The sequence below is a fragment of the Diceros bicornis genome, chromosome 4, assembly GCF_020826845.1.
Source record: "Diceros bicornis minor isolate mBicDic1 chromosome 4, mDicBic1.mat.cur, whole genome shotgun sequence".
NCBI classification, from domain to species: Eukaryota; Metazoa; Chordata; class Mammalia; order Perissodactyla; family Rhinocerotidae; genus Diceros; species Diceros bicornis.
In genome coordinates, this window is record NC_080743.1 from 29,769,881 (window position 1) to 29,784,851 (window position 14,971).

At 50.3% G+C, this 14,971-nt stretch overlaps 1 protein-coding gene across 1 annotated transcript in view; it reads right to left on the reverse strand.

Annotated features, from left to right (window-relative positions):
* Positions 1–14,698, reverse strand: part of BCAR3 (BCAR3 adaptor protein, NSP family member) — a 130,653-nt gene extending 115,955 nt beyond the window's left edge. Inside the window, exon 1 of the mRNA XM_058538560.1 lies at positions 14,518–14,698. The gene's annotated coding sequence lies outside the window, so the exon portion shown is untranslated. The remainder of the gene's footprint in view (positions 1–14,517) is intronic.
* Positions 14,699–14,971: the final 273 nt, after the last annotated feature.

A 14,971-nucleotide genomic window follows, 5' to 3' on the forward strand; every position in this document is an offset into this window, starting at 1 on the left:
TTTCATAATTAAAGATAATTTACATAGTGCTTACTATGTGCCAGGTATTGTTCTAAGAGCTTTATGTATATTAGCTCATTTAATTGTGACAATAATCCTGTGAGGTGGCACTATCCCCTTTTATAGACAAGGACATGGTCCCTGCCCAGGTCACACAGCAATGGGTAAAGGTGCTGAGCTTTGAACCCAGGCCATCTGGCTCAGACTTTGTGTTCGTAATCACTAGGTTATAGTGCTGCCTCAAAAAGATTACACAAATCAACATTCAAATAGCACTGCTTTTAGAATCAGACACATCTGCATTTGAATCCCAGTTTTTGCTGATTAGCTGCATGATTCTTTGCAAGTGTCTTTCTTCTAGGTCAGTTTCCCCATCTGTAAAATGGGGATGGTAGTCACATACCTCGTGAGACTGTTGTGACAGCTACATAAAATATGCTCGGTGCCAGGCACTTAGCGAGCACTTGATAAGTATAGACTATTTCCTCTATTGAGGTAATTTCCTCTAAATTACCAGCCCTTTAATGAATATTAATTTAATTGGCTGTTTTCTTGATTGCCTGCCAGGCAGCATCTGGTGCTTCAAGTGTGCGTGGAGAAGGGGGATTTGGGAATAAGGGGGAAATTGGCTCAGACCGGGAAAGTGGAAAGTGCTGAATTAACACTTCACCTTTTTCACAGTTTTGCCTAAAGCCAGTCCAGTTAAGAAAATAAAATTTATAATGTTTATGAGTTTTAAATCATTCTGGGGTGAAATATCTTCATCCCCATTTTTAGAATGAAGGTATTGCGGTTCAGGGATTTGCCCAAGTTCACTGAGCCAGTTAAATAACAGGGCCAGGCTGAAATTTAAATTTTCTAATTCCACATCCCACCTTCTTTCCACGACTCCCGCTGCCTGAGTTGGTGTCGGGATGTCACGGTTGGGAAGTGGTGACGGCAGCCTCTCAGAAGGAAAGAGCCATAGAAAGATGATAGTATGGTAGTAACAGTGCCACGGAATGTTCCATCAGTTCACACGTTGCTGTTGCTGAGTGGGGAAATGGTCTCCTCCACACTTCAGAGCTGGACTAACTCACTGACAAGTGTGACAAACCCCTTCCCTGTGGGGGCCACACAGCCCAGGGTCAGATTGCTCTGTCCCTTTCTCTCTGCTCTTTATGGTGCTTATCTTTACAGCAGTCATCATTCTACAAAGCAGGACGCAAACCATCCTGGAGGAGACGGGTGACCTCAGCAGGCAGGTGGCTGCTGGCAGGTGGTGGGAGGATCCAGAGTGGAGCCTTGCTCATTGCCCCCAGCTCAGCAGCCTCCTGCCTCTGCCTGATGCTTCCTCATTTTCAGCTCAAGAGCACAGGGGTCAGGCAGGAGCCACGGAAGGACTGCCTGTTTGTGAGTCTCCGACCATGTTGCCCATTTCTCAGGCTCAGGCAATCCCCGCCAGGTAGAGGTTATCACCATTCTCCAGAAAGGAGAGATGGCAACCGGAAATGGATCGGAAAGACCCAGAATTCTCAGTCTTTTTTCCAACAAGACAAGGATGTTATATAACTCACTCACAGGTGAGTGCCAGGGGCATGCCACCCCAGGGCATGAGGCGTGATCTCACAACTTTCTCTTTCACTCAAGTCACCCTTTGCTTGCTGAAGTGTGAATCATTATTAAAGCTGGGGCTCGTTACACTGTTCTCTCTACTTTTGTGTATGCTTGAAAAATGCCATGACGGAATAAAATTTTGAAAAGCCCCTTGGAACGTAAGTGCGTGAAAGCGGTGTTGTGATCGAGATGACCTTGTGTCTGCCAGTTTATTTTTAAAATAAATTATTTACAATCTGTGCTGCTGCGTTATCAGTAATGAAGTGCTTGCCACACACCTCAGTACCCCAGTGCAAGAGGAGCTTGGAGGGCAAGTTGGAGGGCTGGGCAAGGTTGTCAATTTGGTCTTTTCCTCTCAGGTTCCTTCCTCACATGAACCTCCCCCCCACCCCGCCCAACACGCGCGAGCACACAGACACACAGGGTTAGTGTGGGGCACTCCTCTTGGGTGGTGACCATTTGGATCTCCTTTGAATGACCCTGTTGACAGTACCAAGGTTACCAAAAAGGAAGGAAACACTCAAGCACCCTTAGAATTGGCTCTAGGGGTGTGCAGTGAGGGGCAGAGCACCACAGGTTCTATGGGAGGAAAACAGCCTAAAGTCCAATAATCACAGCTATGTTGAGCAGCACTGGACCAAGAGCTTTGCACACATCATCTCAGTCAATCAGTTCAGCAACCCAGACTGGTGGAGATTATTAAGCCCATTTTATAGATGAGAAAACAGAGGCAGAGTAACCAGCCAAGTTGACATAGCTAAGATGTGGAGGCCCCTTGATTAGACTCCCTGACTCCACTACCTACATCACCTCCCAGGGTGAACCCCTGTTTCTCACAGTGAGCAGGAGAGTTTGGGTTGAATTGCTTGAAATGGCCTGGAATAGCAAGGTGACTCTTAAAAGAAGCAAGCGAACTGGGTTCACTAAGTGCTTGGCACTTGGTAGGCATTCAACAAATATTTGTGAACTGGACTTTTGACCAGAGTTTCAGACACAGGACGGGGGTAGGAGGCTCCAGTGGGTCGGGGACCACAGTCTGGGCCTCCACATCCACTTGCATTTTCCCCATGGCAGGAAACCACATAGGAAACCCTGGCTCAGCAACTCTCCAGAAGGGGAATGTGTCGGTTGTCATCCTCATCACTAAGGGCAGCCTGAGGAAAATTCTTTTTTCCTGTTCTAGGCTTAGTGGGGCTAAGACCATGTGCTGCCCTAACCTCCTCCTGCCCGGATGGGAGTGGGAGACAGGCTTCTCCGTTGTCAGCATTTCCAGGAAGTTCAGGCCCCTGTGTGCTCCCCACGTGACCTCATCTGTCTCAGGGCTCAGAACTTGGAGGCAGTGAGAAGAGTTCTTCCTCACAGTGTTGACCAGACGGTGACAAACTCACCACACGGAAGGAAATTAGTGAATAAGCCTTGCATATTCTGAAGTGAGTCACATTGCCCTTTCTTGGGGACGTGCTCCAGACAATTAGACTGGTGGTTTCTGTTTCTTAATTCAAAGTATACTGTTAATGAACACCTGGAGAGTGTCCCCCAAAATATGAGGTGATGGGGCAGCAGATCAGGTGGTCCCTGACCTCAAGTCACCTTGTACAGAAATAATATTATACTGTTAACCACCTTCAGTAACAAAGTTAAAATGAAGGACAGGTAAGACGCCTCTGTACACATGGACTGTGGTGAATTTGGTAACTAATGGGGACAGAAACTAGTCAACAGTAGCTCCAGAGACCCTCGCCCCCTGCTCGCTCCCTCCCCACCCCTTCCTGTCCTCTCCCATTGGCTCTGGGCTCAGTGCAGAATGTAGCCAAGAGTGATCCATAGTGACCGGCCCTTCCCATTGCTGGAGCACCTACTATTAGCACTCTGCGTGCTTTGCCTGTTTAATCCTCACAGAAGTAGGTATTATTATCCCCATTTTACAGATGAGGAAACGGAGGCCCAGAGAAGTTAAACTGCCGAAGGTCATATGTCTAGAAAGTATCAGAGGACGGGAATAAAGATCTGACAGGGATTCTAAAGCCCAGATCTCTTCCTCCACACTTGGCAGCTTCAACCTCACCTGGCTCCCTGTGGAATTTCAGGTGAGGGCTGTACACAGATAATGGGGTAAGGGGTGGCATCACCCTGGGGGCTGTCGACTGCACTTATGTGTCTGGCTGGTGCCAGCTCCAGGATCTGGAGATGCCTTGCCTGAATCACCAAGGGGTGAAAAGAGGAAACCCCCCATCCAGGGAGGATTATCTAAGCCCATAAAGTTTGGGGGATGGTGTAAATTCCTTCTTAAAATGGCCTGTTAGCTTCTTACTGGCTCTGTTTGGAAACACAGATGAGATAACCTAATAAACACCTCCGTGTTTGAAACCCAGACAAGTACTGGACATTTGCTGTTGGGACCCGCTGGGATGAGAGCCAGACAATAAGGGCATAGAAAGATGGACAGGACGGCAGTCAAAGGAAGAGAGGCAGAGGAGTTGATCCGAGTTTCAACCACCCTACTGTTTATAGGTGAGACGACTCCTCAGACGAGAGACAATCCAAACCGAGACCCAAAAAGATTCAGCTCTTAGTGTTCCAGGTCTGCCCCACCAAGACACAGAGTTGTCTGCTACAATTCTTCTACAGCAGAGCTCTCCAGGGGGAATCCTGGCTCACCATCCAAAATGTGAGCCCTCTGGGCATGGATGCCCCCCTTGCCCTCTCCATATCTCTCCTCTTGCCTGGCCCATCTCTCCCTGCTCCCTTGCCCAGGGTGTCTTCCAAATGTTTCCTCCATTCTTCTCTACCCATTCTTCTCTAAAGCCCCCTTCTCCACCCTGACATCAATGCTCTCAAACTTGCCTGACTGTAACAATCACCTGGGGACTTGCCCAGGCAGATTCCCAGGCTCCTCTCCTAGAGGTCTGGATTGGAGAGATCCAGGTAGAGACCTGGAGACCCCTGTTTAACAAGATCCTTTGTGTCCTTATGATCAAACACGTTTGGGAAACCCTGGACTGTCCTCCTGCTGTAGTCAGACACTCCTCCTAACTCACCCTGGAGCTGGCTATAGTCCTCAAAGCCACACATGCCTGTCCTGTGACAACACCTCTGATGCTCCAGCCTCAAAGTACATCGACCTCCCAACTCCAGGGACACACACCTGTGCTCCACTTCACCTACCGTCTACCGTCTGCCGTCCTCTCTCTTCTTTCTTTCACCAAAGGCACTGCAGTTGCCTCTGCCCCAGCCCCTCCGCTGAAATTGCTCTCCCTGAGGCTGACAATGACTTGCACGGTGCATGACACAGGGGACACGATTCGGACCTTGTGTTGTTGACCTTTCTGCTACATTTGACATCCGTGACCACTTCCTCCTTCACGAATCTTCCTCCTCCCTTGACCTCCAAGACACCGTTTCCCCCTGCCTCTCCTCCTACCTCTCCGACAGTTTCCAGTCCGTCCTCCTTGTGGGTCCTCTTTCGCCAACCACCTTGAAAGTGGCTGCTGCAGGTCCTGAACTCAACCCGCTCTCCCTGGTCATCACATACACTTCCATAGTTGTCATGCAACTTGCTTCTTGAGCTTCAGGTTTACATCCAAATGGTCTGCTAAGTGTTGATTATGGCACAGACAGTTCAAAATTAGCATATCCCAAACCTAACGCACCCCAAAGGTTCTCCTTCTTTTGTATTTCTGTATGTCAGGATGGCACCTCCATCCAACGGGTTGCCCAAGCTGGGACCCTGGGAGCCATCCTGGGTCCCAGTCTCTCTCCATCACTGCCCCCTCACGAACACACACACAACCAAGCATTCACCGAGTCCTGAGGCCTTTATGCCTAAACAGTCCTCAAATTCATGCCCTCCTCTCCTTCCCTGCACCACCACTCCAGTCGAGGTCCTCATCTTCTCTCACCTGGACTCTCCAGAGCCTCCCAGCTGGCCTCCCTCCCTCCCATCCTGCCCTTCTCCAGTCTATCTTCCACTCAGCCACCTGCGTGACGTTTCTAAGATCTAAGCCCGATCCCATTTCTCCACCACTTAAAGACCCTAAAGAGCCTCTTGCCACCCACAAGTTCAAGTCCAAACCCATCATTTTATTCCACCCCTCGTCATTGCTCACAGTTTCCTTCTTTCTTTATCTAACCAACTCCTACCCCCGCTCCTCGCTCAGCCCAGGCATCGTGCCCCCCACAACTTCTTTTCTGGCTCTATACAGCTGGGTTAGTGCCCCTCAAAAGTGCCCGTATAACACCCTCCACTCACCAGATTCCAGGGGCAAATTCAGCTACTAAGGTGGAAAGAGAAAGTGTGAGGATTGTTTTACAGATTTACAGCCTCTCTCCACCCTGGTTGTTACCACAGCGACGGGGAGCTGGCTCTTCCTTGCACCCAAGAATGTGTCTGGAGCCAACTATCCCCTCCCTCTGCCTCTCAGAGTGAAGCACAAGGACCACCCAGGGATCAGCCCACCTCTATCTTGGCTCCTCAAAGGGAGTAGCCTCTCCTGGCTATTGGCAAAGCTACCAGAAACTTGGCTTCCAACCATTCACGTCTAACAGGTGGTCCAGATATTCTGGCAGAGACCGCACGTTTAAAGAGGGGGAGAGATGGAATCATAAAATGCCATGATTTTGGACCACCCTGAACCCTAAGGGCCAGGTCACTGGTGAGGGAATACTGTACTTGAGGATGTCTGGGTGGGAGGGGGCCGTGCTAATCCACATACCTGCCCCCCTCAGGAATCCTGAGACATCAGGGCAGATCTTCAGGAGGGCTATTTACAAGCCAACCTGCCAGCCCTTCTGGGAGGAAAGGTGAAGAGGCTACCACTGATGCTAGAACCCCCAGGACTCTAGGCCATAGTCACTGGAACACAATGGAGGGGGACTCTGCCCTCAGCCTCTGCAGGAGCTCCTCGGATAGGCAGGGCATTCCCACTACTATAGGAGATGGGGTAAATCTTCACCTGGGCCTGGAGTTCTGAATAATGTCAGAAAGAATACTGCTGAATTGACCTCTGTGGAGCCCTTCAAATGTCCTCCGACCCAGCCCTGGTGTGAATGGTTCACAAACTCCTTTAAAGAGGGGGCTGGAAAAGCTGACAGTGCCAGACTACCTTTTGTAATGTATCAAAAGCTGGCTATGATATGGGAAGGGCTGCAGTGGAGGCGGGAGCAGCAAGCTCAGAGGAGGCAGCAGAAGCAGCATGGCCAATACCAACTGTTAAAGCAGAGAATGGGAAACAGGGCTGCCATGTACAGTTGTGCATGTTGTTCACTGCACAAGATTGCTCAGCTGAAGGAGCAAATGGGGGCTGAAATCCAGCCTGTGCACCCATTTGCCAAGCTGTGTGTCTTAGTGCAGAACTGCATTTGCTAGGAAAAGGAGGTGCCTGTTTCTAATTTGCATAAAGGCACTATATGGGATTGTCACAGCCTCGATAGAGAAGATGTTGGCAGCAGCAATGAGAAAGCTTAGGTGAAAGCAAGAGAAACCTAGGGTCTGGTAGAAGATGACGAGGGATTTGGGAGCCCCAGGGACCCTACAGGGTAAGCTCAGAATTTCAACCTATTGAGATGCTGCCCAGGCCCGTGATTGTGCCCTACTCCTCCCTGTCACTCCCCTCATCTCCATCCCACTCCCTGCTAGCCCACTCCAGTCATCCAAGGCCTCCATGGCCAGAGGAAAGCCATGTGGACCCTAATGACCCATTACTGAATGGGGTGGAGGCCACCTGGTAAAGAGAGGCGGTATCCCCAAGCCCACCCTGTGACCATCACTGGTCTCAGCTGTTAGCAGAGACCTGGGTTGGAGAGCCAGGCCCCCAGCCGGTGGCTGAATGCTGAGGAAGAGGGCTGGTGAGTTTCCCCTTTGTTCCTTTCCTGTCGATAGGTTCACCCCCACAGCATTCACTCCTGGGGACAGCCCGCAGGTTCTCACCCGCAGGGGAACTCCTAGGAGGATGACAGCCTTGCTCTGCAGGCCAACAGCACATGACATAAGGGAACCTGGGGATTGCCTCCTGTCTTTTTGGCTTGGAACAGAAGGTGGATAGGCAAGTGGAGGACATTCTTAGGCATATATGTGGAGAGGAGGCTAGGGTAGGGGGAACTAGCTTTTCTGAGCCCCTATTTTGTGCTGTGCAAGCATGATTGTATTTAATTCTCCAACAACTCTGTAAAATAAGTGTCAGTATCTCCATTTTACAGATAAAGAAACTGAACCTCAGAGAGAAGAAATAACCCTGGCCTGCTAGTAAGCTGTAGGGATCTGATTTGAATTTCCCAGCCTGTCTGGCTCTGACACATGGGGTTTTTTAACCCACAGTGCGTCACCTGCAAAGTGCCTCCCTTGGGGAGAGAGAAACTCAAAATAGTGAAAAAGAACAGAAAAAGCTTGAGGAGTTTTGCTTTAGCAACTGAAGCCAATCTCCCTACAATCCTCTCCCCTCCTGTTTGTACTTCCAGGACCCTCTCAGGGGAAAATTACACTCCTTGCTTCCCTACCCCACCCCAGAGGATTTTTATACAGGTGAAATCATTGCCTTAAAGCTGCACCTTGTGAGGAGGAGGAGGGATGGACAGAAGAACTCATGAGCTGATTACATATGAGCCAGCAAGGGCGAACCTTCTTTCCCTCCAGTCAGCTTCTCAACCCATTGCTCAATCAAAGCCTCGTCTCTCAGGGAAAAGTTGCGAAGATCTAGTTTAGTTAATAAAATGGGAGAGCAGGAAGGGGCTGTAAACAGTAATAGCCATGTTTACTGAGTGCGTGTTGTGTCACAGCCAGGCGCTGTTCCAGGGACATGACATAGAGACCCATTTAATCCTTGCACACGCACACAAATAAAATGACGAGCTGAGACCCAGAAGATGAAGGAACTTGCCCCGAGTCTCCCAGCTCTTAGGAAGGGGACTTGGAGTCAAACTCACACAGCCTGTCTCCTGGATGCTGCCCTGCCTGACAAAGACCGGCCCTCCGCACAGCTCCACCCCATTCGAGGGCTGAGGAAACAAGGCCAGGGCCGGGGACCTGCCCAGCCAGCCCAGGACAGAGCCAGGCAAGATGTCGGGTCTTCTGATGGGGACCCAGGGCTCCTGCCACCAGCCCAGGGGCTCGGCAAACCCAAAACTCCGGGAGTGTGTTAACTGCCCTTCACTCAGTTCAGATTTCAGATCCCACCTACCGCTCCAAACCAGACAACTCTTAAAAATCTATTTATCTGTCTGACACCTGCACTGTACTTGAGCACCCCCGATGGGCTCATGGAAGGCTAAACATAGCGCCCGTCAGAGCCTTCACCTCTCCCCTCCTCCACAGACGGATACAAACAGAAGCCAAGGGACGGTGGCACCTCACACATCCCGCAGTGTTCGGCAGCGACTCGACGCGCTCCCTGCAAGGCCGGCAAATATTTTGATAGTCTTTCCCTCCAGGATTCTCCTGTGGAGAACAATCGGACACAGTCGGGAGTGAGCTTCCAGCAGATTCCACAGGAAGAAACATTACATCAGTGGAGGGGAGTTTGACTCCCAGGACTTGTGGGAAGGGAAACAGATTCGGAGGCAGGGACTGCCAGATGTCTACCGTGCCCCTCAGCCCCCAGTGTGGGGCAGGGATGAGGGGAGCCCTAAGTGGACAGAGTCCAGTGGGAGCCAGACAGGGTGGTGGGTAAAAGCGCAGTCTTCGGAGTTAGCCAGACCTGGGCTTTAGGACCAACTCTGCCACCTGAGGCTGTGTGACCTCAGGCAGCTTGCTTTGTCTCTCTCTGGTCTTCAGTTTCCCCACTGTAAAATGGGGATAATAAGAGTACACGCCTCTTGGACTGGCCCTTGAGAATTAGACGCAGTAACGTCAGGGAAGCCTTGAGCCCAGGGCCTGGCTCATGCAGGTGCCGAATAACCATAAACACATTGTCCTCATGAGATCCTTCACTTTCCTTGAAATGAGCTCATGGGGTGTGTTCTCCAGTCACTGGTCTCCTTTACTGAACTTCCCTTAGGGGCCTCAGGCCCCTCACCTGACCCAAAATGTGCCTTCAGGAGAGAAGGGACAGCCCTGAGTGACGGGCCGCCCCATGGCCACAAGTTCCCTCCAGTGGAATGGAAATTCCAGGGCCCATCCCGGCAGACAACCATCTCTCCACACGTCAGCTCGCTGGGCAATGAGAAAAGCCGCACAGATCCCTGGCATGGGACATCTCTTCACAAAGGCATATTATTTTGAAAAAGATAAAACAAATATTTACGAAAAGCGAAATAATATAAAGCCATTGGAACAAAAACAGACCCGGTGCAGACCGAGCAGCACGTGGTAGAGAGTGGGTCAGGCAGGACCACAGGGGGCCTGTTTGACATGGTGGCTTTTTTGCCCTCCTCACGCCGCTTTCTGGCCCCAGCCCCAGGGCCTTTTTCGGAAAATGAATTTGCCTGTACTTTTGGTGTCTAGAGGCCCCACAGGACACGGAGGATTGCCCTGGGGCCCCACATTCTCCTGGTGACTCACCAGTCAGGCAGTGGGTACCCGAGGCAGAAGAGCCACTTCCTGTGACCCTGAGCCACCAGGTCCAACCGATACCGGCCCAACAGCTGCCTTCTCCTCTGAGAGCACTTGAGTCACCCTCAGGAGCAGGGCGGGACCTGGCCCAGTGCAGGGCTGGGTGAGCGTTGCTGAAGAACCAGGCCATGCATGAACGTGTGTTTGGGGTGAGATGCGGGGTGGACACACTGCTTTATCCACCAAGGAAACCTAATCTTCCTAAAGGTATTGACCCATGCCACCTGAACTGCAGGAGGGATGTTCTCATGGTGGAAAGTCTTGGGGCCAACACATGTCCTCTTGACACATCCCACCCCCACACGTATCCACACCACTCCAGCAGATCCCTTCCTGGAGCCGCACCCCTGCTAATACTTCCTTTACAGCGTCCAAGAGTCCTGTTTGATGTTATGAGAAGAAAATGTGTGTCTAGGTGCAGGGGTGAGTGTGGGTGTGTCTAGGGGTGTGTGTGGGGTATTCATGTAGGGAGGGAGAATGTTGACAAGAAATCCAAGCAGACGGGCCAGACAGAAGTCTTAAAAACAACCGCAGCCCAACTGTCTCCTCTCTGTGCCCCCAACTTATCAGCTCAGGCCCAGGTTCAGGGGAGGTCCGTGGCCAGCTTTGCACAGCAGCTGACCTGGTTCCCAGACCAGCTACCTGGCTTTGAGCAACAGAAGTGCCTACATGGCCACCAGGTCCTGCAGTAAATCCACGGAGTCCTTGGGCTCAGGCCTAGATCCCGCGTGGTGGGGACAACAATGTGCCCTGTCCCTGATTTGACTCTGCTGCTCCAGTCACAGAGCTCCCTCAGGGGCAGATGTGAAGCCAAAATACTTCATTAAGACTGGAGGTCACATAACAGCCCCGGCCCTCTTTGGACACTGCACGCTGGCCAGTGGCATGGAACGAACCAGGTCCCAGCCCTCCCAGGAGCCCCGGGCATCATATTTCAATGCACTTCTGCTTTAGCTACTCCCACAGAAAGGAGAGGGCTTGCTCCCCTCCGTGTTTTTAATTTCAAGAATACTGCAACCCCCTGGGGAATACTCATGTTTTCGTTACAGTCAGAGTGGCGGCTACCACACGCTTCAGACCTGATCCCAGTCGAGCTCAGAGCTGTGGTCTCCGGGAAGCAGGTGAACAGGCCTGGAGACCAGCGAAGGGATTCTGCCGTCTGTGGTGCGGGGCTGGCGGAGGAGGGCGGCGCCAGATGGAAGAGCACGCGTGCCCCGCCGTAGCACAAAGACGGCTGCTTAGAAGTCACGAGGAAATGAAATTGTGCTTGGGTCAAGCCCTCCGTTAGTTGCCAGAGGGGAGGTAGATTATATATACCTCTGTGTGGTGAGGGATGTTATTTGGAGAAATGAAGAATACATTCATAAAATAGGAAAACTACTTTTTAAAGTTATTCACTTTTGGGGCCGGCCCCGTGGCTTAGTGGTTAAGTGTGCGTGCTCCGCTGCTGGCGGCCCGGGTTCGGATCCCGGGCGCGCACCGACGCACCGCTTCTCCGGCCATGCTGAGGCCACGTCCCACGTACAGCAACTAGAAGGATGTGCAACTATGACATACAACTATCTACTGGGGCTTTGGGGGAAAAATAAATAAATAAATAAAATTATAAAAAAAAAATAAAGTTATTCACTTTTAAAGATCAGCTTTGTGTGTGTGTGTGTGTGTGCTAGAGCGTTTTAAAAAGTGAAACATCTCTGCAGGCTTTTCAATTATATACAATCATACACCGCATAACAACATTTTGATCAATGTTGGACCGCATATACAATGGTGGTCCCATAAGATCAGTACCATACAGCCTAGGTATCTAGTAGTAGGCTATACCACCTAGGTTTGTGTACGTACATTCTAGGATGTTTGCACAATGATAAAATGGCCTAAAAACACATTTCTCATAATGTATCCCTATCGTTAAGCAACACATGACTGTACACATATAATGATAATATATATTATATTTATATAACGCATTATAGTTTACAAAGTACTTTTATATGCCCATTCATTCATTCAACAAACCTTCATGAGCCCTTACAAAAATCCAGATACTTCTTAGGCCTGACTGAGAGGACACAGTGGTGAACAAGGCAGATAAGACCCTCACTTCCATTGAGCTCACTCTCTAGTTGGGGAGACAGACCATAAACAGCAGACAATGAATCAGCAAGATAAGTTCACGGAGCAACAAGTGCTTTGAAGATCATAACGTCAGGTAAGAGGCTAGAGCTGCACTGTCCAATATGGTAGCCATTAACCCCATTTGGTTATTTAAATTTAAGTCTAAATTAATTAAAATTAAATAAAATCAAACATTTAGTTCTTCAGTTCACACTAGCCACATTTCAAGTGCTGAATAGGCACATGTGGCTAGTGGCTAGTAGAATAGACATAGAATACTTACATCATTGCAGAAATTTCTAGAATAGCAATGAGAGTGACTTGGGGCTAATTTAGATTGGGTGGTCAGGGAAGGCCTCTCTGAGGAGGTGCCTTGAGTGGAAACCCCCAAAAGAGAAGAAACCAACAGCTCATGGACTTGGGTGGGGAGGGAGTGGACAGAGTCTCAGGCACTCTAGAGCAAATGTCCAAATGTAGGCATGAGTTTGGCAAATTTGAGGAACAGAAAGAAGGTTGGTGTGACTGGAGCGTAATGAGCTGGGGAGTGTGGAGAGTGGAGAACGATGAGGTCAAAAGTAGTAATAAAAACAGCTGGCGGCGGTTGAGTGCTTACTATGTGCCAGGTATCTACAAGGTTGGTACTACTGTGCTCCTTTTACAAATGAGAACACTTAGACACAGAGAAGTAGACACGCTTAGCCGAAGTCACACAGCTAGTGAGGGGACAGAGCCGGGATTTCAACTGGGCGGTATGAGCATGGAGTGCTTAGCCGCTGTGCTGCACTGCCTCTGCAAGGAGACAGGGGCTGTGTTGTGGACGCCCTGCGAGGAGCGGGGACCCTACCTGGGTGTGATAGGAAGTCACTGCAATTTTTTAGGCAGGAGAGTGACCTGATCTATGGCACTTGTAAGTGATCGATCTGCTCATAGTGGGAGAATAGATTGTAGAAGGTCAAGTGAGGGGCTGCCTCACTAATCCAGGGAACAACATCACTGTGGCTCCGACTAGGATAGCAGCAACTCTTTGTTCTTATTTTGTACAGCCTATCAGACATTACACTTGTACTTTTGATGGTTTATCTTCAAGGATTTTGGCAGATAAAACAATGCATCTTTTCTTTTCTAAAAAATCTCCGAAACTCTATAGACACACCCCAACAATCACTTAGCAATAGGAAAGCCGGTTTCTGCCCGTCTTACCTAATTCCACTTGCAGCATCTATTCTATATTCTTCAGATGGTTATTAAATTAAGCCAACGATCTCCCTAAACTGGGAAGTTGGTTCCGGTTCCACCCAGGGTTGTTTCCACAGCTAGGGGAAGGGGGCAGAGTCTTGACCCCAGTGGGACCCCAGGGTGTGGGTTTTACGTGTGGAAGAGAACATCGTGGGCGATGCAGTCTTTAAGCATCGACCTTGAGCATGTAGAGGGGCAGGTTTCAGGACTGCAGTGACAACCATGGCTCCCCAGACCAATTTAGCCCGTGACATTGACGTTGGATGTGGTGTTCGGGTTCTCAGAGGCAAACTGACAGACCCCTCCAGGGAAAAAGGCATGAATGTTATTTCACATAAATCTTCTCCAGACTCCTGCAAACGCTTGCCTAAGGTGCTTATATAAAATGCAACTTCTAACTGCCTCGAGCCCTTAATGCTCTCCCTCATCAAACTGCTATTGTTCCTTCAGACCTTCTCTTCCCAGAAGGGATGGTTCCTCTTCCAGCCACAGCTACCTTCTGAGGCCCAGAGTGTGGTGTCCGGTTTTGGGACACAGGTTCAAGTCAAGGTCACAACCCTGCAGTGCTCTCCACACCTGACACCCTTTCCCCTACGTCAGGTTATCCAATCTCTCTGTGGCTGCGCTCTTCGTCACTAAAACGAGGATAATTATTGTTAAGTATTGATCCACCTCATAGCACTGTTGTGAGAATTAAGTTAGAATTAAATAAGACAGAACAATTATCATCGTTAGCTGTTGCATCGTATTATCATTACTGGAAGGGAGAGGACAGGAAAACATGTGGCCAAGTCCAAACCCTCGTCTCAAGGCCACCACGGATAAGGATCCAGAATCACCCGGGAAACAGCTGCCCTGGAGCCTCTGCGCGTTAGTCCGAGGATTCTCCTAAGCTCCAGGTGCTGCCCCACAAGTCACTCGATGGGCTTCATCACCACCACCCCCAGCCCCGGCCACAGCATCTGCTGGCTCAGCATTGCCCTACGCTCTGGGCCAGAGCAGCAGCCGGCCAGACTGCTTCCTACCTTGCCTGTCCCCTGCCTCCCGAGGCTGGCTTCGGTCAGATGCGGTAGCTCCTAGGGGCGCCTGCGAAGGAAAGAGGCCTTCTCAGTTTGGTGTAAGGAAGTTAGGATAGTGCAGGCAAGGCTGGGGCCACTTTCCGTGGTTCTGCCGGAGGGCGAGGAACCTGGGCCTCAGGCTGGCTGGACCTGGGTCTGCGGCCTCTCCTGGCATTGCCCTCCCGGGGCTGCAGAGCTAACATCGCCCAGCCTGCCCAAATGATTCTCCGCCTGTTGTCTCAACAGCTGACGATTTAATTCTAAGTAACAGTGACTCACAGGGCAGCAGTTCCCTTTTTTGCCAGAGCAGTCTTATGTAGATTAAGCCTTCCTCCCAGGTAAAGGAAGGTCTTTACTTTTCAGCAAAGCCAGAGGGAGGCGGGCAGTGTTGTGATTAGGAGCACAGATTTAGAGCCAAATT